Source organism: Pristiophorus japonicus, chromosome 4 (genome assembly GCF_044704955.1).
Source record: "Pristiophorus japonicus isolate sPriJap1 chromosome 4, sPriJap1.hap1, whole genome shotgun sequence".
NCBI lineage: Eukaryota > Metazoa > Chordata > Chondrichthyes > Pristiophoridae > Pristiophorus > Pristiophorus japonicus.
The window spans coordinates 212,158,250-212,180,916 of NC_091980.1; the positions used below are offsets into that span (position 1 = coordinate 212,158,250).

The 22,667-nt window shown below is 42.2% G+C and overlaps 1 protein-coding gene and 1 long non-coding RNA gene across 4 annotated transcripts in view; one reads left to right on the forward strand and one right to left on the reverse strand.

Annotated features, from left to right (window-relative positions):
• The window catches only part of LOC139263260 (neuronal PAS domain-containing protein 3), a 1,415,846-nt gene that overhangs the window by 487,647 nt on the left and 905,532 nt on the right, over positions 1-22,667 (forward strand). The window lies entirely within an intron of this gene.
• Positions 16,882-22,667, reverse strand: part of LOC139263261 (uncharacterized) — a 75,034-nt gene continuing 69,248 nt past the window's right edge. For all 3 annotated transcript variants that reach the window (XR_011593077.1, XR_011593076.1, XR_011593078.1), the window contains one exon: positions 16,882-17,754. This is a non-coding gene — a long non-coding RNA (uncharacterized lncRNA). The remainder of the gene's footprint in view (positions 17,755-22,667) is intronic.

The following is a 22,667-nucleotide window of genomic DNA, read 5'->3' on the forward strand; positions in this document are numbered from 1 at the left end:
GACGTGGATGGAGGCTGATGGGAAGGAGAACAATGGAGCTGGAATGCCTTACATCGGAAATGAGGCAAGAGCAACTAATTATCCTGGGATGCACCCTCACAAGGCTACTGGAACCGCCTTCCCCCTTTCCCTTCCCCATTGGACTATCCAACCATTCAGTCACCCCAATCAGAGCATTAGAACCCACCCTCCCTCCTTTCCCAGTGGAGCACCCGTCCTGTCAAATCACCCCAGTCGTGGCGGGAACTGGGTATGCTGTGTGTACAGCTCAGGATCTGTTTCTGTGGAGAAAAGGGCAGGGTGTAAAAACACAAAATGATGGCCGAGTGGCTCTGGGCCGAAGTTTTGGCGGATTGAAGGCAGGCACGTGATCCTGCTCCTGCTGCCTCCCTCTCGGATAGAAAGCAGAGAGTAGAGGTTAAGGATAGCTATTCAAAATAGCAGAAGATCTGGAAGTGGGATCCCGCACACTCTGTATCTCAAAATCTTTCATAATTTTAAAAGCCTCAATGGGGTCATCGCTCAGCCTTCTGTTTTTCAAGAGAAAAGAAAACCAACCTGTTCATCCTTTCCTGATAGGTATAATCCTGCATTTCTGGTATCATCTTGTAAATCAGTTTTGCACACTGTCCAGTGCCTCCTATATCCTTTTTATAATATGTCAGCCAGAACTGCACATACTATTCTAAGTATGGTCTAACCAAGGTTTGATACAGGTTTAGCATATCTTCACTGCCCTTCAATTCTATCCCGCTGGAAATAAACACTAGTACATGTTTGCTTTTACGACCTTATTTACTTGCGTTGCTATTTTTAGTGATTTGTACGCCCAGATCTCTTTCCTCCTCTACCCCATTTAGATTCTTATTTTCCAAGTAATATGTGACGTACTTACTTTTCTTACCAAAATGTAATACCTCACTGTGTTGAAATTCATTTGCCAATTATATGTCCATTTTACAAGTTTATTAATATCTTCTTGTAACTTATTGCAGTCCTTTTCAGTGTTGACTATCCCTCCCAATTTGGTGTCATCTACAAATTTAGAAATTGTGTTTTTGAATTCAAATTCTAAATCATTAATATAAATTGGGAACAACAGCGGTCCCAACACTGATTTCGACTTGTGGGGAAGAGTAAAACTAGAGGCCATCAATATAAAATTGTCACCAAAAAATCAAATAAGGAATTCAGAAGAAACTTCTTTACCCAGAAAGTGGTGAGAATGTGGAACTCGCTACCACAGGAAGTAGTTGAGGCGAACAGTATAGATGCATTTAAGGGGAAGCTGGATAAGCATATGAGGGCAAAGGGAATAGAGGGTTATGCTGATAGAATTAGATGAGGGAGGATGCTTAAATGGAGCATAATCGCTGGCATGGACTGTTTGGACCGAATGGCCTACTTCTGTGTTGTATATCCTATGACATTGTATGTAATACTGCCAGATCCCAGCTTATCTCCAATACTGCCAGACTCTGCCTTCAACCCCCACCACCGTGTTTCAAAACCTCCTCCTCAGTTTGCTAGATTCTAGGATCATCCACCTCAGATTCCTCCTCCAATTCCCTGATCCCAAACCTCTCAATTGCATGTCGGTGTTCCCTGATCCCAGGGACACCTGAAATGTTCCCAGACATTAAATTCCCTCTCACCAAAGCTCTGTAATGATCCTAAAACCTCCCTCTCCAATATAACTGGAAGCCCTTTCCCAAACACTGGGACCCCTGCAAAATACTGCTAGACTCTAAGGGGCCAGGTTTCCACAGGAGTTGCTCCTATTTTTTTGGAGCAACTAGTTTTTTATGGAGTATCTTAAAAATCACAATTCTCCACATTTAATTTGCTCCATTTTCAGTGAGTTAGTTCATTTTTTTTTCAAAAGGGGGCGTTACCAGCCACTTACACCTGTTTTGGCCATTTAAGCAAGTTTAGACAGCCATTAGTTACTCCAAACTAACTTAGGCCAGCATATGTGTCCATTTTTGTACGCTCAGAAAAACCTTGTGGACATTTAGAAATCAGGCGCAGGTAGCCAGAGATGGGAGGGGAAGGGAAGTTAGAGGATTTTCCAAAGCACTGAACACCTTCACAACAACATTAAAGAAGCATAAGTACATTTAAAGCACCAAGCACTAAACAAAGCACAACATAAGCATTCAATAACAAATAAAAAATACAAGGAAAGCACCAAGACTTACAAAGCACTAAACAAAGCACAAAAAGTAATAAGCAATTAATTAACAAATAAAAATTAGAAGGAACCCTGCACCTAAAGCACCCAGACCAAAGTAATAAGCAATCAATCAATAACAAATAAAAAAATAGAAGTCCTACCTTTTTGTGAAGGGAAGGCAGCGGGCCACCGATGAGGGAGGGGGAGGAGCAACGTTAAACATACGAGCCTGCCCAGGTCCAATCCTACTCGTGTCTTGTCCCCAATTTCTTTGCTTTCCTGCTACCCCCGCCCCACCTCGAATATCTCCGAGACAGTCCCAAGGAACACTCGATGGCCTCAGTCATCTTCCTTCTTGATAGTCACTTTTGCCAGCTCCTTCTTCCTTTCTTGTTTGGGTTTCTGTTCCCGGAATCTCTTGTCTCTGATGACGGACATTGACGGCTGTATCCTCGCAGGTCGTGGCGGGGAGCCCATTCGGCCAGGGCTATGGGCAGTGTGCTTCGAGCCCCTCCCACACAGCCTGCAGCACACAGAACCTAGGGGCGAGGAGCTATTGCACATGCGCGCACACTCTAGCGTGCATGTGCAGAGGTCCCAGCACTGTTTTCAGCACTGGGACCTGGCTTTGCCACCCCCCCCGCCGCTGGTTCTGCTGCGCTCCAGCGAGTCCAAAGGAGGCCTGAGTATGGAGAATACCACGGTAAGGATTAGGCGCGCTTTTTGTTCCAGAAAGTCGGTAGACCTCATGGAGGTGCGCTGTTCTAAGGGTCGGTGGAAACTTGGCCCCGAGAAACAAAGACATTACAGTATTGCCAGATCCCAGCCCCCTTCACAATGCTCCCAGATCCAAGGGCTACCCCTTTTTCAGTTTTCTTGGTTATATTACTTGACATAACATCCTTGTTCTTGTATATCCTTCAGTTCACTGTGTGCAATGCCATGTGACATCTGTTAGTAACATGAAAATATTTTAAGTCTTTGGTGTGCAGATGTGTAACCAAGGTGATGTCTGGGCCAGCAAGGTGCAGGAGTGCTCTCTGATGCCATTGCTGTCAATGTACTTGCCAGCTTCACTGCAGAGGTCATCTATTGAAACATGTAAAGTGCCATTTTAACACATGCATTTACATTTTTTTTCTCTTTCGGGGGAATTAAGGAAAGAGAATGGCAATCGTGTGTGGTCTCACATTGGCCAAAATCATTTTGTTGAATTTAACAACTTAGGAGAGCAAAAGATATTTCAGAAAGTGTTTATTCAACCTTAAGCACACTATTTACTAAATAGTAGCTTGAAATCTAAACCTTGAAGGATTTTTTTGGTGTCATGAATGAGGAAACAACATAGTGAACACTTGTGAAGTCTGTCCTCAAAAATGTTCTTCAGTGGATCTTTCTAATTGCCAGCTAATTGAACCAACTTGATCCAACATCTGAAGAAGCATCTTGGCTAATTGCCTCTATTTAAAAAAGCTGTTAACATTATTTGAATTAATGCAATGTAAAATGACAGCAGCTGCTAACCAACTGCTCATTTAGCCAGGGTCTTCCTGATTATGTGGTTCATCGGAACAGTTAAATCGGTTTCTGTTAGAAAATTCTCCTTTTTTGAAGCCTTAGCATTGGTTACTCTGAAAGTGAAATTCCTCTTTTCCTGAATAATGTAAACAAGACCTTTTTAATTTCAATATTCCAAAACTACTAACAAAAAAATGGAAATGCATAATTTTGTAATGTACAGTATAGTCACCACAAGTAAGATTTTAGTAGCGGAACAAAATAGCAGCTAATCATGAACCACCTGTAACAATTTTCCTTTAACATTTCTGAGGCAGCTTACAAGCCCACTCAACCAATGTAAAATTCCCAAACCTCATGGAATATGAAAGTCTTAATTTACCATAAGGCAATGCATATGCTCAGCCTTCTAATGTCTGACTTTCTGAAGAATGCTTTAAAGTGCAGTGCAGATAAATATGTTAATAATTGACATTTGTAGTAGATTTTATATAGCATTATTATCAAATATTTTGATGCAGTACCTTTTCTAAGTTAACATTTCAAGTTGCATAATTACATTTTCAATATTAAACCTTCATGTGTCTTTTATTTATGCAGTGATGGTAACTTTAGAAAATGGCACAGTTGCTGATTAAAGGAAAAAATAATTTCAAAACTGTGGATCCTAATAAAAATTGTCATTTGCAATCATTCTACTTATTGAAGGAACATACATTGGGCTCAATTTTCCCCAATTATCTGTGCGTCTTTTTGGCGTACACCATTTTTGTTGGAGTAAATTAAAATCTTCAAGTTTCCCCTAAGTTTCTGCACCAGCGTAATTCACTTAGGTATGATTTTTTTAGGCTACGATTTTTTTAACCTCATTTGGGGACATAAACTGCCACTCGCACAAATTTTGGCCATTTAAGCAAGTTTGGTTAAGTACAATTTTTGTTAAGACGGTGTAGGTGACCGCTCTGAAAAACCTTCTGGGCAGTTAACAAGATCAGCACAGGTAGGAGAATTAGCGCAGAAGATCTCCAAATCCGGCCGGGACAGCAGCGGCAGAGAGGGAGAGAGAGGTGGTGGGGAGGGGGCACTCGGTCAGGGCTAGGAGCGTCATAGGCTCCGGGGGAGGGAGGCCTTTCGGCCTGGGTTAGAAGCGGTATCGACTGTGGGGGGGGTGGGGAGGGAGGCCTTTCAGCCCGGGCTAGGAGCGGCACCGGCTCTGGGGGAGGGGAAGCCTTTCGGCCTGGGCTAGGAGTGGCACCGGCTCCAGGGGGAGGGAGGCCTTTCGGCCCGGGCTAGGAGTGGCACTGGGCACCGGCAGGGTGTCGGAGGGGGGGCTGGTGGAGGGAGGGAGGCCTTTCCAATTCATACCGTTTACAAGATAGACTTTTGGCACAAAGACTCTTTAATATTTTCATGTTGGTAAGCTGCTGCCTTAAATAGCTGCAATGCGCAAGGTGCTTGTGCAGGTTGCAGTGAGCTGGCCAGAATGTCTTGTATATTTCACTTTCCAGCCTCAGCCCGCAGTGTGTCCCTCGTTACCCTGGCAACCTGTCTTAGGCTCCACCCACAGAACTTAAGGACAATGTGTGCCAGGTCACATTCACAAGTTAAAACGGGGAAACTGTCAACTTTTTTTTGCCATAGTCGGGGCCCCAAGAAATGGGCGTAACTCTTCAAATATGCCAAAAAACGGCATTGGGGAAAATTGAGCCCATTGCCTCATCCTCAGTAAGTTTCCACCACTTGTATATATGATGGCATCATGTAGAGACCAGAGTTCAAAGAATTGATCGTCTTCAAATTGGCAAGAACAGTGTTCATAAAGCAATTTATATGAGAGCTTGTTATATTTGTTAAAACACTAAAACATTTCCATATTCTTATTAGAACTTTGGAACTGAGTACAGTACTCAGTACAGAACCAGTGGGCCCAAGTTTGCCCAGGAATTGCTCCTATTTTTTTGGAGCAACTAGATTTTTTTGGAGTATATTAAAAATCGCAATTCTGCCCATTTAATTTGCTCCATTCTAAGTGAGTTAGTTAGGTTTTTTTTTTAGTTTTGTTTTTTTTTCCAAAGGGGGGCCACTTACGCCTGTTTTGGCCATTTAAACAAGTTTAGACAGCTAAAAGTTACTCCAAACTAAGTTAGGCCAGCATATGTAGCCACTTGTGTCTGCACAGAAAAACCTTGCGGTGAGCTAAGAAATCAGCGCAGGTAGCCAGAGAAAAGTGGGGGGGGGGGGGTAATGGAAGTAAAGGGAAGTGAGAGGACCTTGCAAAGCACTAAACACCTTCACAACAACATTAAAGAAGCACAAATACATTTAAAGCACCAAGCACTAAACAAAGCACAAAAATAAGCATTCAATAACAAATAAAAAAATACAAGAAAGCTGAGAGGATCTGCACCTAGCACCAAGATTTACAACGCACTAAACGAAGCATAAAACGTAATAAGCAATTAATTAACAAATAAAAAATAGAAGTCCTACCTTTATGTGAAGGGAAGGCAGCGGACCACCGATGAGGGAGCCCATTCGGCCAGGGATAGGGGCGGCGTGCTTCAGGCCCCTCCCACACAGCCTGCAGAACCCGTCAAGCCCGTGCCAGCTAAAATTGCAGAAATCTTACATTGTCTGCAACCTTACCGAAATAATGGGAACTGGCTCCTTTGAATTGTGGAACTTCACTCAGCCAAGAATTCAAACAATCCCTGTAACTAAGAACATTTGAGCTAAATCAACAAGTTCCTTCGCGTGCCTCAGGCCAAAGTTCCATCTTGATTTTCTTGAAAAGTGTTTCTAATCTGTAAATCCCCTAATCCAAGGCTGAAAGGAATCAAATCATCTTTTAACATGAATTCATTTGAGACATATTCAGATCAGGACACCAAAATACAAAATATCAATTATATTTATCACTTGCCTATGTGCTACAACTTGTAACAAGAAATACTATTCTCCCTATTAACAAGGAAGCTATGCAGGTTTCTAGGAGGCGTGGAGCTATGGCATGCTTCGGGCCCCTCCCACACAGCTTGCAGAGAGTCACAGAGATTCAGGCTGCCAAGAGCTACTGCACATGCGCGCACACTCTAGTGCATATGTGCAGAGGTTCCGGCATTGTTTTCAGCGCCGGGACCTGGCTCCGTCCCCCATTGGATATGGTGCGCTACGCCGAGGCTGAAGATGTCCTGAGGAGCGTGGAGAATTCCTCAGTAAGTTTTAGGCGCAGTTTTTCTTCTACAAAGTCGCCGCACCTTCTAAGCTGGGGGGAGGGGGGGGGCAAACTTGGGCCCGATATTGCAGTTATCTGTTGAGTATCCTGTGCAGTGCCTCACATTGTGATTAACCTTCACTTATATTCTACATCGTTTTTGATCGTAAACTACTTTAAAAAGTACAGCTCATAACACAACAGAAATGCAGAAGAATGAAATCCCATTTCATAAATCCTATAATTTCCTTAATCTTTAAATTCACATTTGTATTTACCATCCATAATTGACATCCTATATTGAATCACGATGGCCTGGAAGTTGTGGTGGATAATAACAGCGAACTAACAGTGTTCATTGTGATCATGCCTTTGAAAGTGACTGCAATTTCAGGATGTGGCACATGTGCATCTAAATGCGGAAATCCCGAAGTTGCGGTCAATCATTTACTGCTCCGACACTAACTGCGCTGTGTCAACCGTTCCCCCCCCCCCCACCCCCACCCCCTCCGATAGCTGGCAATCAGTGAGACTGACGAAAACTTGGGCTTTTCTGCGGTATTATCGCTGTTAAATACCTCATTAAAAGTTAGGCCTTGATGGATTAGGTGTAACTGGGTTTTTAACAGCAGATTAACTGCTAAGCAAAGGTTATGGCCCTGAATAACTAATTTTAATGTTGTGGAGTGTCAAATTTCACCATTATAATAAAAATTACAATTTTTAAACAACTCTTTTTTTTTTAAATTATATTTTTTTTAAGTTCGTTCATATTTATTTCAGGTTTACTTTTTCCCCATGTGAGAGCCCCAATCTATGCTTTGCGCTCTCTTATTTTTTTAAAGTCAGAATAAAAGCAACAACTTCACTTCCTGGTTCCTTATCTGTAAGAAGTCTGCATTGTGATCGGCTGCTTAGACAGCTTGTTGACAGCACAGCAGAGTACTCTAGGAATTCCCCACTATTCTACACTGATCTTAATTACGCATCGATTTTTAAAAGGGCGGCCCCTTATTCTGAGACTATGTCCCCTTGTTTTAGTTTCCCTTATGAGTGGAAATATCCTTTCTGTAACCACCTTGTCAAGCCCCCTCATTATCTTATATGTTTCGATAAGATCACCTCTCATTCTTCTGAACTCCAATGTGTATAGGCCCAACCTACTCAACCTATCTTTATAGCCCCCTCATCTCCGGAATCAATCTTGTGAACCTTCTCTGAACAGCCTCCAATGCAAGTATATCCTTCCTTAAATATGGAGACCAAAACTATACACAGTACTCCAGATATGGCCTCACCAATACCCTGCACAGTTGTAGCAGGACTTCTTTGCTTTTATACTCTATCCCCCTTGCAATAAAGGCCAACATTCCATTTGCCTTCCTGATTACTTGCTGTACCTGCATACTAACTTTTTGTGTTTCATGCACAAGAACCCCTAGGGTCTCTCTGCACTGCAGCACTTTGCAATTTTTCTTCATTTAAATTATAATTTGCTTTTCTATTATTTCTGCCAAAGTGGATAACCTCACATTTTCCCACATTATACTCCATCTGCCAAATTTTTGCCCACTCATTTAGCCTGTCTATATCCCTTTGCAGATTTTTTGTGTTCTCCTCACAATTTGCTTTCCCACCCATCTTTGTATCATCATCATAGCGAGAGGATTTGAGTATAGGAACAGGGAGGTCTTACTGCAGTTGTATAGGGCCTTAGTGAGGCCACACCTTGAATATTGTGTACAGTTTTGGTCTCCTAATCTGAGGAAGGACATTCTTGATGTTGAGGGAGTGCAGCGAAGGTTCACCAGACTGATTCCCGGGATGGCAGGACTGACATTTGAAGAAAGACTGGTTCGACTAGGCTTATATTCACTGGAATTTAGAAGAATGAGAGGGGATCTCATCGAAACATATAAAATTCTGACGGGATTGAACAGGTTAGATGCAGGAAGAATGTTCCCGATATTGGGGAAGTCCAGAACCAGGGGCCACAGTCTAAGGCTAAGGGGTAAGCCATTTAGGACCGAGATGAAGAGAAACTTCTTCACTCAGAGAATTGTGAACCTGTGGAATTCTCTACCACAGAAAGTTGTTGAGGCCAGTTTGTTAGATATATTCAAAAGGGGGTTAGATGCGGCCCTTACAGCTAAAGGGATCAAGGGTATGGAGAGAAAGCAGGAATGGGGTACTGAAGTTGCATGATCAGCCATGATCATATTGAATGGTGATGCAGGCTCGAAGGGCCGAATGGCCTACTCCTGCACCTGTTTTCTATGTTTCTATCAGCAAATTTGGCTACGTTACACTCGGTCCCTTCATCCAAGTCATTAATATAGATTGTAAATAGTTGAAGACGCAGCACCAATCCCTGCGGCACCCCACTAGTCACTTTTTGCCAACTGGAAAATGACCCATTTATCCCGACTCTGTTTTCTGTTAGGTTATCCATGCCAATATATTACCCAGTGAGCTTTTATCTTGTGCAGTAAGTGGATATATATATAAATAAGGTGTGCTTTTTAAAAATAATTTCTGGCTGCAAAACCTTACTTCCTGTTATCATGTTTGTCACACATTTGTGCCAACGCTTTCCCATTATAAATGCTTATGTCCAATATTATAATGGAACTGCCTTTGTAAACTTGCCTTACTGTAATTACACCCTCCCACCAGTGGAGGTGCATTAACACCTCGGTTTTGCATCCCCGAGTTCCTCAGTGTAGACTCATGGATTGATGCATCACAGAAGGATGCCATTTGGTCCATCGTGCCTGTGCCAGATCTTTGGTAGAACTGTCCAATTAATCCTACTCCCCTGCTCTTTCCCCATAGCCCTATATTTTTTTTCCCTTCCAAGTATTTATCCAATTCTCTTTTAAATATTACTATTGAATCTGTGTTCACCACTCTTTCAGGCAGTGCATTCCAGATCACAATAACTCGCAGGGTAAAAAGATGTTTCCTATGTCGCCTCTAGTTCTTTTGACAATCACCTTAAATCTGTGTCCTCTGGATACCGACCCTTCTGCCATTAGAAACTGTTTCTCCTTATTTACTCTACCAACGCCATGATTTTGAACACCTCTATCAAATCTCCTCTTAATCATCTCTGCTCTAAGGAGAACAACCCCATCCTCATCCCTGGTACCATTGCAGTAAATCTCTTCTGCACGCTCTCCAAGGTTTTGACTTTCTTTCCAAAGTGTGGTGCCCAGAATTGAACACATTCTTGTAGCTGAGGCCTAACCAGTGTTTTATAAAGGTTTAACATAACTTCCTTGCTTTTATACTCTATTCCTTTATTAATAAAGCCAAGGATTCCATATGCTTTTTTAACAGCCTTCTCAACTTGTCTTGCCACCATCAAATATGTGTGTACATACATCCCAGATCTCTTTGTTCTGCACCCCCTTTAAAATTGTACCATTTAGTTCAAATTGCCTCTCCTCATTCTTCCTACCAAAATGTATCACTTCACAATGCTTTGCATTTAATTTCATCTGCCATGTGTCTATCCATTTCACCAGTCTGTCTATGTTTCTCCTGAAGTCTGTTACTATCCTCTTTATTGTTTACTATATTTCTAAGTTTCAAATCATCTGCAAGCTTTGAAATTATGCCCTGTATACCCAAGACCATATTTATCAAAAAGAGCAGTAGTCCTAATACTGAACCCGAGGGAACACCACAGTTTACCTCCATCCAGTCTGAAAAATAATCATTCACTACTACTCTCTGCTTTCTGTCCCTTAGCCAATTTTGTATCCACACTGCCACTGTCCCTTTAATCCCATGGCTTCAATTTTGCTAACATGTCTATTATGTGGTACTTTATCAAACACCTTTTGTAAGTCACGATACCTTCATCAACCGTCTCCGTTACTTCATCAAAGAACTCGATCAAGTTAGTCAAACACGATTTGCCTTTAACAAATCCATGCTAACTTTCATTTATTAGCCCATACTTTTCCAAATGTCAATTAATTTTGTCCCGGATTATTGTCTCTAAAATTTTCCCCACCACTGACGTTAGGCTGACTGGCCTGTAGTTGTTGGGTTTATCCCTCTCCCCTTTATTGAACAGGGGTGTAACATTTTCAATCCTCCAGTCTTCTGGCACTACTCTCATCCCAAGAGGATTGGACGATTGTGGCCAGAGCCTCTGAAATTTCTACCCTTACTTCCGTCAGTAACTTAGGATGCATCCCATCTAGTCCAGGTGACTTTTCTACTTTGAGGATTGCCAAACTTTTAAGTACATCTCTTCATCTATTTTTATCCTATCCAAAATCGCTACTGCCTCCTTATTTACTGCTACCTTGGCAGCATCCTCTTGTCCTGTGAAGAAAAATGCAAAGTACTCATTTAGGACCTCAGCCATGCCCTCTGCCTCCACAAGAAGATCTCCTTTTTGGTCCCTAATCAGCCTCACTCTTCCTTTGACTACTCTTTTACTATTTATATGTTTGTAAAAGACTTTTGGGCTCCCTTTTATGTTAGCCGCTAATCTATTCTCATAATCACTTTGTCCCTCTTATTCCCTTTTTTAGATCTCCTTTTTTAGACTTCAGAGAAACTTGTACGCTAACCAACTCTACGCTGCTTCCCAAATTGCCATAAGTTTTGCTATTTAATTATAAGCAATATAAAATCAAAGCATTATATCAAAATAAGGACAGAAACTATGACTTCAAGAAGGGGACTGAATGACATCTGAATTATATCTGTGCATCCTGATATTTCCTGTGATGTTGGAGATTTGAGTGTTCTGTGGTTGGGGCCGGCACATGTCTCAGTCTGTCTGTCTGCCTCTCTCTGTCTGTCTGTCTGTCTGTCTCTGTCTCACAGCTGTCACTAAATAGAATGTTTACATTTTCTAAATACCAACAAGACACAGGCAATGCTAATACAGTCTATTTACTTTAGAAGCTTTCAAGTTCAGTTTATGTCAATATCTATATCTTAAGAAAAATCTTATGTTTATGCCCACTTCCTGCCTACAAAGCCTTACTTCCTGGTGTAACACTTTTTGTCACACTTTTGTGTCAACTTTCCATTATAAATGCCTGTGTCTGTAAAGTAACAGCCCTGTGCAAACTGGCTATTGTCACGGTGTAGTTACAGGCTCTGTCCGTTAAGAAGCACTATATTGGCGCAGAACTTGTGGGCGAATGTCTCCAAATAATTTTTTTTAATGAAAGTTCCTGGAGGAACGTAGACTTGCGGTCCGAGGCCTCCATTCGCATTCCAGCGTATGGGCTCATGCATCCCAGGAATGTAAGTGTTTCCTGGGATCACATGGGCCTGGACCATCAATGAATATGGAGTATTCTCATTGATAATAATGGTGAAAAAGAAAAAGAAAGACTTGCATTTATATACCGCCTTTCACGACTACGACCATCTCAAAGCGCTTAACAGCCAATGAAGTACTTTTGGAGTGTAGTCACTGTTGTAATGTGGAAAATGCGGCAGTTAACTTGCGCACAGCAAACTCCCACAAACAGCAATGCGATAATGACCAGATAATCTGTTTTTTTTGGTTACGTTGATTGAGGAATAAAAATTGGCCAGGACACCGGGGATAACTACCCTGCTCTTCTTTGAAATAGTGTCATGGGATCTTTTACGCACACCTGAAAGGGCAGACGGGCCCTCGGTTTAACATCTCATCCGAAAGACGGCACCTCCGACAGTGCAGCACTCCCTCAGCACTGCACTGGAGTGTCAGACTAGACGTTTTTATGTGCTCAAGTTCCTGGAGTGAGACTTGAATGAGTTCCATTTGTATGAGCTCCCATTACTATCAATGAGAATACCCCCAAAAACACAGAAACACAATACAATAAATTTAAAAAGAAATCAGCTCACATATTTAAAATTAATTGAAATTGAATTTCATTAAGTGATTTAGACAAAAATCTATTTTTTTGAAATTATTTTTGTATGTTTTAATACAAAACATTCGTAAATTTTTTTGAATTTTTGTATGTTTTAATAGGCGTAAAAAAAAACTTACCTTAATGGACAGGGTTTTTAATATAAAAAATTTGTGATAAAATGAAATGTTTCTAATTTTTAAAACTCTTATGCTGGTAAAAGCAGACTATACACCTGCTTTTACCAGGCGTAAGAGTTTGAAGGACATTCGCTGGGCAGGAGTTGGGCAAATAGCCCAGATCTCTGCGTGCGAATGTCTTTCTCCCGGGGATGCGGCGATCTGTCAAAAGAAATGTTGACAGTTTGCAAATGCCGGTCCTCGATGCATGCGCATTGCACGCCGAGAACTGCCACTTGCGAGGCCTCTTCGGGTGCATGCACACATCGTACACACCCGGAGAGGCCGCAGTTTACGGCCCAGTATCTTTATCACACAAATTGCTTTCTTAAAATTTTCCAGTGCTATTTTTTCTCAGTAATTAAATTTCTAATGTCCAAAATAAGGTATTAAACAGATCATGAAATATTTCTATATTTCATAATGATTACATTTATTAATTTTTATTTTTTAACTGCTTAGTTAAATATTTTTCAGAGACTCCTAATACAGGTAGTCTCTGCTTGGATTTGGCTAACATTGTGATCCTGTTAGTTGAATATAGGTTGAGGGTGAGGAGCTTCTGATCTCTCTGTACCTACTCTTGCAAGGAGTGTAGTGGATGGTCGGTTAAGAATGAGGTGAGTGACAGCAATGAAACGGGAAATTGAGAATATGGGGGCTGAGTGGGTAAATCAAAGGGAGTAAAATAGAGATAGTGTTTGAAGTCAGTAGGAGTAGCAATGGAGGGTGGCAGGAAGGGAAGGGGCAGTGGGAAGATGAAAGGTTATGGCACTCGGATGCAAGGGGGTTGGGGGAAGCCTGAGTGATGGGGAGAAGGAATAGGATGGGAGCCGCTGAAGGTCATATTTTCATACAAGCCCCACCAAAAAATGCAGTCCACCAATTGTCGGCGGCCTCTTTCCCCATCACACCACACCTTGCCAGATCACCTGACACGGAAAAGTAAAGAAGGAAAAGACAGAGAGAAAAGCAGAAGAAACATAGGGCTCAATTTTGGCTGAGCCCATTTTTCAGTGCACTTACCGGAGTTGCGTCGCTTATTTACGTTCCCAGATGTGCCGGAATTTTTTTTTTGAACTTTGGCTGCTGTCTGGCCTCTTCACTGCAGTCGTGCAGCGTGGCCAGTCGTTCGGCACTGGAAAATGTACCGGGACGTCTGCACATGCGCAGTGGTGATTCGTGATGTCTGCGCATGCGCAGTAGCGCTGCGAGTTTGCAATAACAGTCCCAACTGATGTTATTTTGGTGGAGCCACCCTTGGAAGAATGCTGCAGAGAAATTGGGGTAACAGCCGTTGAGAAGTGCTGGATGTGGGATGATGTGAGTTGTGTAGATTTGCTTACAATACTTCATTTTCTTTTGTTCTAATGTTTGTCCTGTACCTGCCATCATTTTTTTTTTAAAGATTAAAATGAGGAGTATTGTATTCTCAGCTATTAATTTGCAATTAATTAATTGTGGATAAAATAATTTCAAAGTATTAAGATACAGGTGGCTGAGTGGCATCCCGGTGCGATCGATCTCTTAGTGCTCCTGCCTGCCAGTGATTTCTAAGAGATCGATCGCATCGGGAGGCCACTCAGCCAGGGCTAGGGGTGGACAGGAAAACTGAGAGAAATCACCAGCAGGCAGGAGCACTATCCTTTCTCCTAACTGCCCCTAGCCTTGGCTGAGTGACCTCCCGGTGCGTTGTCCCGCCCCTAGCCCAAGCCGAGTGGACTCCTGCACCGGCCCTCTGCCTTCCCGGGAAGATGAAGGTGGAACTTCAATTTTTAATTTCTTATTGAATTGTTAGTACTTTTTGTTTGCAAACATTGCTAAGGGTAAGGCTTAGTTGGTTTCGGTGCAGCTCCTCTCCGCTTCCCTCCCCTATCCCAGGCCGAATGGCCTCCGATGTACCGACCTGCGCTGATTTCTTTAACTCTCCGCAAAGGTTTTCTGAAGTGGCCACATACGCTGGCTTAAGTAGAAATGGAGTAACTATTAGCTGGCCAAAGTTGCCTAAATGGGCAGAACTGGCGTAGGTGGCTGGTAACGCCCCTTTTTGAGAAAAAAAAACCTAAAAATAATGTAACTAAGTGAGTTACGCTGGTGCAAATTGATTAGGGAAACTGGGGATTTTTAAGTTACGCCAGAAAAATCAGGTTACTCCAAAAAAAAACGGAGCAACTCCTGGCCAAAATTGAGCCCCTGGTGACTAACAAGAAAAGTTTGGGAGAGAAAAACAGAAGAGAAGAGAAAAAGAGTTACAGAAACAAAAGAGAAGAGACCGAAACAACAACAAAAATACAACAGAGAGACCATATTCTCCAACTTATTTTGTGCCATGCCATGGGAAATTCACTAGTACTATATCAAAATTCTTGAGTATTTCACTTGATAATACTTATTTCCTGTTGTCACAATTTTCCATTTTCAGAAAAAGTTATAAGCTGATAAATTGGTAATGTATTATGATGACAGATTGCATTTGAGCAACAGGACTGAACAGATGTGTCATGGAGCTTGCTGACTAAATTGTAGCTAGAACGTCCCCATCAATTTCCTTATCTCTCATTGCTTCTCCCTTTTCTCATTCTAGCAGCTCCTTGTACAAGGTGAGAGGCTTATTAGAGTTCATCCCCCAGTTACAGATCTTTGTCTTAGATTTGCTTTAAGAATAAAATAGATTTGTGCAATGCTTACTATTACATGGAAAGCAACTCAAGTGTGAGTAAGCATTCCTTAATTGGGTGGGGGGTGGGGGCGGGGAGGAGCATTAAAACAAGAAACTTGTTAATATGTATGTGCATTTTTCATTGTTTCCCTACTTGTTCGATTGTAATCAAAGGAGCACTTAAGGGGAAGGAAGTGAGAGTGAAGGGTCTTGTGGTCCCTTATGCACATGTCAGGGAAATAGTACACGATGTTTGAGGCAAGTAGGGAAAAGTGAATGGGAGTGTGAAATATATTTATAATATTTCATTTGTTCAAGTTATGTCTGCTTCAACTTAACCAAGGTAAGCTGAAGCAGGCATAACTTGAACGAGGTTATTGAACTTCTTCCAGCATTGAGCAGATCTGCAGCAAGGGATTGTTGGAGATGGCACACATGCACCAAGTGATAAATGTGCACAGTTCAAGTTCTGTTTTAGTACATCCTTGATAAGCAGAAATCTAATAATTAGACACAGCTAATTCTTACTGTACTAGTTGAGATCTTGCCAGAGCCAAGTGAAAAAGAATTGCATCAGAAAAGAAACAAAACATTTCAATAGTAAATTGGTGTAAATTAACCACCAGTAACTATAAAATGTGTACTGTATAGAATAATATAAAATATAAGGGTTTTTACACATAGCAAGTTCCTAATCCTGGCTTGATCATTGGGAGAGGCTGGATACATCATCACAAGGGAAAGAGAAAAACTCATGCTGCCATTGCATACACCCTAATAGCTGTGCCAAGGGCAGCTTTGGCAGTGGCATGAGCGTAAGCTGCTTACCTGGTTCTCCAGTTGGAGCCTGATCCTGTCTACACCTAAACCTGTCTTCACCTAATGTCCACACATATGCTTTCCAGCAGGGTCACTAGATAACATTCACAAGAGAGAAACTTGGTGATTTTCCTCCTTAAGCCAGTATCTGGAATTTAATTGTAGCAAGCCAGTGCCAACCTAACTTAGATCAGCTAACTCAGAATCAGGGCAGGGATCAATTAGGACCTTCCTGATCTGTACAGCTCAGTTGTCACATCACATATTGATTTTATCAATGCTTTATCAATGCCCACCTCCCCACCCTGCAATATTCTTCACAATTAAATCACCAGTGAAGATACAAGATGAAAATTGAGCCATAAGACCGAGACTAAACAAAATTCCTTTTTATTTGCAGGTATAAAGAGATATCTATGGATAGAATGCTTGAAACTCTATACCTGTATTAATGTCTGGTAGGATACATAAATGCAAAAAAAAATCTATTTTCATTGAGGACTTGCTATAAATACAAAACTGAGATCCTAATGTTGTAATGTTGGCTGATAATGCTTAAATTATACATATTGAAAGAGATTGATATTTGTTATTGGCTTTTATTTTATGCTGGCCTCAAGCAATCAATTTGATTTTAAGTTGCTAAAGAAACATTCCTCTTTTGCTATTTTATCCATATGTGGTGAGAAGTGGTCACATGCGATAATATACATTTTATAGTTGTGCAGTGAGATTGCTGGAATTGTCAGGTAAGGAGCAATACAGTGGCTAATGTTAATTACTTAGGATGCTGAAGGCATCACTTGGGTGTTAGCAATGCATTTTTACTTGGGAAAAAATGTGCCCAGAAATTCACAGATTACTACATGAAAATGAATTGTTATTTAAGCAGCTGTGGATATGGAATGCTCATTCCCAAACCATGTTGTAACAAAAATTGAATGACAGTAAGCAAAACGGCTGTAATTATAAAACTAATTACTAAAGGCTTACTATGCCCATAGGCTTTCCATAACGAAAATAAATCGGGAAATTGCCTTTAGTTTCTTCCAAACTGCTGATTTCCTTGCAGAACCAATCTTCCTCCCCAAATAAGACGACAATTCCCACCAAACATAATTACATACGAAGAGTCGTCGACTCAAAACGTTAACTCTGTTTTTCTCTCCACAGATGCTGCCTGAACCGCTGAGATTTCCAGCATTCTCTGTTTTTATTTCAGATTCCAGCATCTGCAGTATTTTGCTTTTATAATTACATACAGTTCGTTTGATTTCTAATTCACAGTGACTTGTGTGGTCCCAGAGCTGTTGAAATAAAAACAGAATTTTTATATTTCAGCACAATGGTTGCATTTATGTTATTCTGTAATCCTAAACAACAAAAAAATTGATTTCTTTAAAACATCAATGAAGTTTTCTAAAATATATACCAGATGGCAGTTGTGTAATGTGGATATCATCTCCATTTGTAAATTTAGCCATAAATCATTCAAAACGTTAGGCCTTCGGTGATAAGACAAACCAACCACACTCATTGAAATAAACATGCATTAATTGAACTAATACTCAATCTCCTCCATGGGAGTGAAGCATTGATACTGAATACAGCATTTTCTATCTTTTTGAATTTTTCTGAAGAGATGTTCCTCACTCATTAATTATCACAGGAGTAGGCTGAGCCAGTATCACATTCCTGAAGGAAAGATCATGGAGGAAAGATCAGGGCCTTGGTGAGGCCACACCTGGAGTATTGTGTACAGTTTTGGTCTCCTAACCTGAGGAAGGACATTCTTGCTATTGAGGGAGTGCAGCGAAGGTTCACCAGACTGATTCCCGGGATGGCGGGACTGACCTATCAAGAAAGACTGGATCAACTGGGCTTGTATTCACTGGAGTTCAGAAGAATGAGAGGGGACCTCATAGAAACGTTTAAAATTCTGACGGGGTTAGACAGGTTAGATGCAGGAAGAATGTTCCCAATGTTGGGGAAGTCCAGAACCAGGGGACACAGTCTAAGGATAAGGGGGAAGCCATTTAGGACTGAGATGAGGAGGAATTTCTTCACCCAGAGAGTGGTGAACCTGTGGAATTCTCTACCACAGAAAGTTGTTGAGGCCAATTCACTAAATATATTCAAAAAGGAGTTAGATGAAGTCCTTACTACTAGGGGAATCAAGGGGTATGGTGAGAAAGTAGGAATGGGGTACTGAAGTTGCATGTTCAGCCATGAACTCATTGAATGGCGGTGCAGGCTAGAAGGGCCGAATGGCCTACTCCTGCACCTATTTTCTATGTTTCTATGAAAGCCTTCCTTTATGATATTCTAACAATGTGACCGCCACTCAACTGTGAAATTCGTGCTTGTTCTTTTATCTCTGTTTTCGGAGATGTTTTTGTGCATTGCAGACTCCTTTTTATCAGTTTCTTTGAAATTATTTTTTTTATTCGTTCATGGAATGTAGGCATCGCTGGCAAGGCCAGCATTTATTGCCTATCGCTAATTGCCATGAGAAGGTGGTGCTGAGCTGCTTTCTTGAACCGCTGCAGTCTGTGTATGAAGGTACTCTCACAGTGGTGTTAGGAAGGGAGTTCCAGGATTTTGACCTAATGACGATGAAGGAACGGCGATATACTTCCAAGTCAGGATGGTGTGTGACTTGGAGTGGAATGTGGAAGTGGTGGTGATCCCATGCGCCTGCTGCCCTTGTCCTTCCAGTTGGTAGAGGTTATGGGTTTGGGAGGTGCTGCCGAAGAAGCCATGGCGAGTTGCTGCAGTGCATGTTATAGACGGTACACACTGTAGGCACGGTATGCCGGTGGTAGAGGAAGTGAATGTTTAAGGTGGTAGATGGGGTGCCAATCAAGCGGGCTGCTTTGTCCTGGATGGTGTCGAGCTTCTTGTGTGTTGTTGGAGCTCCACTCATCCAGGCAAGTGGAGAATATTCCATCATACTCCTGACTTGTGTCTTGTAGATGGTGGAAAGGCTTTGGGGAGTCAGGAGGTGAATACCCAGCCTCTGACCCGCTCTTGCTGCCACAGTATTTATGTGGCTGGTCCAGATAAGTTTCTGGTCAATGGTGACCCACAGGATGTTGATGGTGGGGCATTCAGCGATGGCAATGTCGTTTAATGTCAAGGGGCAGTGGTTAGACTCTGGCTTGTTGGAGATAATCATTGCTTGGTACTAGTGTGGCACAAATGTTACTTGCCACTTATCAGCCCAAGCCTGAATGTCGTCCAGGGCTTGCTGCATGTGGATATGGACTGCTTCATTATCTGAGGAGTTGCGAATGGCACTGAACAGTGTGCAGGCATCAGTGAACATCCCCACTTCTGACCTTATGATGGAGGGAAGGTCATTGAACAAACAACTGAAAATGGTTGGGCCTGAGGACCTCACTGCCCTGAGGAACTCTTGCAGCGATATCCTGGGGCTGGGATGATTGACCTCCAACCACCACAACCATCTTCCTTTGTACTAGGTATGGCTCCAGCCAGTGGAGAGTTTTCCCCCTGATTCCCATTGACTTCAATTTTACTTGGGCTTCTTGACTCCGCATTCGGTCAAATGCTGCTTTGATGTCGAGGGCAATCACTCTCATCTCACCTCTGGCATTCAGCTCTTTTGTCCATGTTTGGACCAAGGCTGTAATGAGGTCTAGAGCCAAGTGGTCCTGGCGGAACCCAAACTGAGCATCGGTGAGCAGATTATTGGTGAGTAACTGCCGCTTGATAGCACTGTCGACCACACCTTCCATCACTTTGCTGATAATTGAGAGCAGACTGATGGGGCGGTAATTGGCCGGATTGGATTTGTCCTGCTTTTTGTGGACAGGACATACCTTAGCAGTTTTCCACATTGTCGGATAGATGCCAGTGTTGTAGCTGTACTGGAACAGCTTGACTAGAGGCATGGCTAGTTCTGGAGCACATGCCTTTAGCACGACAGCCGGGATGCCCATAACCTTTGTTAGAACTCAGGCGTGTCTAAAATGTTTATGGTTATGCGACTAAAACTGTGACGCGAAGAATGCTGTGTTTAAATGGTTATGTTTGAGCTGGAGACAGATAGATGCTTAGAAGTGCTAATGTTTTGATTTATTGTGGAGAGTATAGTATTATGTACTCTATACAATCTCCCTGTTGCTAAGCTATTATCTGTTGTTTTTAAATTACCATGAACCATGTTTATGTATATTATGTATAATGCCAAGGTAGGAATTGAAGTTAGCTTAACAAAACTGCTTGCGAAGATAATGGAAGGAAGTTGGGGAAATGAGCGTTAACACAAAGCAGTTTGCTTGGTCATAAAGGCAGGTAACGACCGATTGAAGTAACAGTTTTCTGGTTTGGGCCTCATGCTTGAAAAGGTACAGGGCTAGGCCTTGTGATGATTGTACCGAGAGGATAAGGACAGAGAGATTCAAATGAAAAACGCTGAGTAAGTATAAACAGGAAAAGATACGTGAACAAGATCATGAGACATCTTTAGGAGGGCTTTGACAAAAGAATCAAGACAAAGAACTCTAAGTCCCATTAGGTGTTGAGTTTTTAGGGGAACCTCTATCGGTCAAAAGGTCTTGTCAATATTCCTTTCCAGGTCCACCCCTAAAAAGAGAATAAAAGGGACACCTAGAGAGCTTTTCAGGGTAGACGGTGGCAATAAGAACCATACAGAAGTTGGGCCGGTCGAACACTCTTCGAGAGTGATTCCATGCTTATCGAAGGAGGCTGTTGATGAAAGAAAGAGAGGCTGCAAGCCAGCGAACTGCTCACATGCGCCGGCCGTTTGTCTCATCGGTTTGATATCAGCTACTTGTCATGGTCGTATGTTTCTGCTGTATAACTAATGTGTTATATTCCGTCTTAAACTCTGATTAAACACAATATACCCACCATATTAGTTTACAGTCGATCCTGATTATTAAAGCGACCAGAGATAGCCTTAACGTGGCTATTTCTAACATCTTTGCTGTATCCAGTGCGCTCAGCCGTTTCTTGATATCATGTGGAGTGAATCGAAATGGCTGAAGACTGGCTTCTGTGATGGTGGGGACCTCAGGAAGAGGCCAATATGGATCATCGACTTGGCACTTCTGGCTGAAAATGGTTGCAAATGCTTCAGCCTTGCCTTTTGCACTCACGTGTTGGGCTCCACTATCATTGAGGATGGGGATATTCATGGAGCCTCCTCCTCCCGCTGGTTGTTTAATTGTCCACCACCATTCACAACTGGATGTGGCAGGACTGTAGAACTTTGATCTCATCTGTTGATTGTGGGATCCCTTAGCCCTGTGTCTGGCATGCTGCTTCCGCTTTTTCGCATGCATGTAGTCCTGTGTTGTAGCTTCCCCAGGTTGGCACCTCATTGTTAGGAAGCCTTGTACTGCTACCGGCATGCTCTTCTACACTCCTCATTGAACCAGGGTTGGTCCCCTGGCTTAATGGTAGAGTGAGGGATATGACCGGGCCAATAGGTTACAGATCGTGGGGGAATATAATTCTGCTGCTGCTGATGGCCCACAGCGCCTCATGGATGCCCACTTTTGAGCTGCTATATTTGATCTGACTCTATCCTATTTAGCACGCTGGTAGTGCCACACAACATGATGGAGGGTGTTCTCAGTGTGAAATTTAATATTGTTGCTCTGATGTTGGAAAAATATTTTGCCATTTTTGTGGAATTAAACACACTATTAGGTGTAGCAGTATTTATGGTGTTAGATGTGCCTAAAATGCCTTTCATCTTAGCATAACATGCAATGGTGTTGTTGCCTCGAGTATTGGAAGTGAAGAGGAGAATATTTCATCGGACTGGTCATCCTGATGTGCTTTGTTCACTGCTGATCAGGCGTGCTGGTGGTTTCCCAAGCATGATTCCTCATCCCACCAAAAATAATTTTTATTAATCTTCCCTAGTGAATGGGTTGAATGGTTTTCCCCAGAGACGATGCAGATTCTGGAAGATAGTGGATAGAACTGACCAAGAGGAGGAGTTTGGCCTTGCCACGTCTTTGCCTGAACTCATCTTAATCGTTCCTTTGTTATTTGATGCTTTCAACTCTAAGATGTCCCAGAAGCTGAATGGCCGACAGTTGGAGCAGTGACCCCAGGACAACATTGTCAACTTTTGCAGATTTGTTTCCATCTTCTTTGTATGGTACTAACGAGGAATTTTGGGAGCACAAATGTGAACAAGGTAGGCAAGATGTATCAG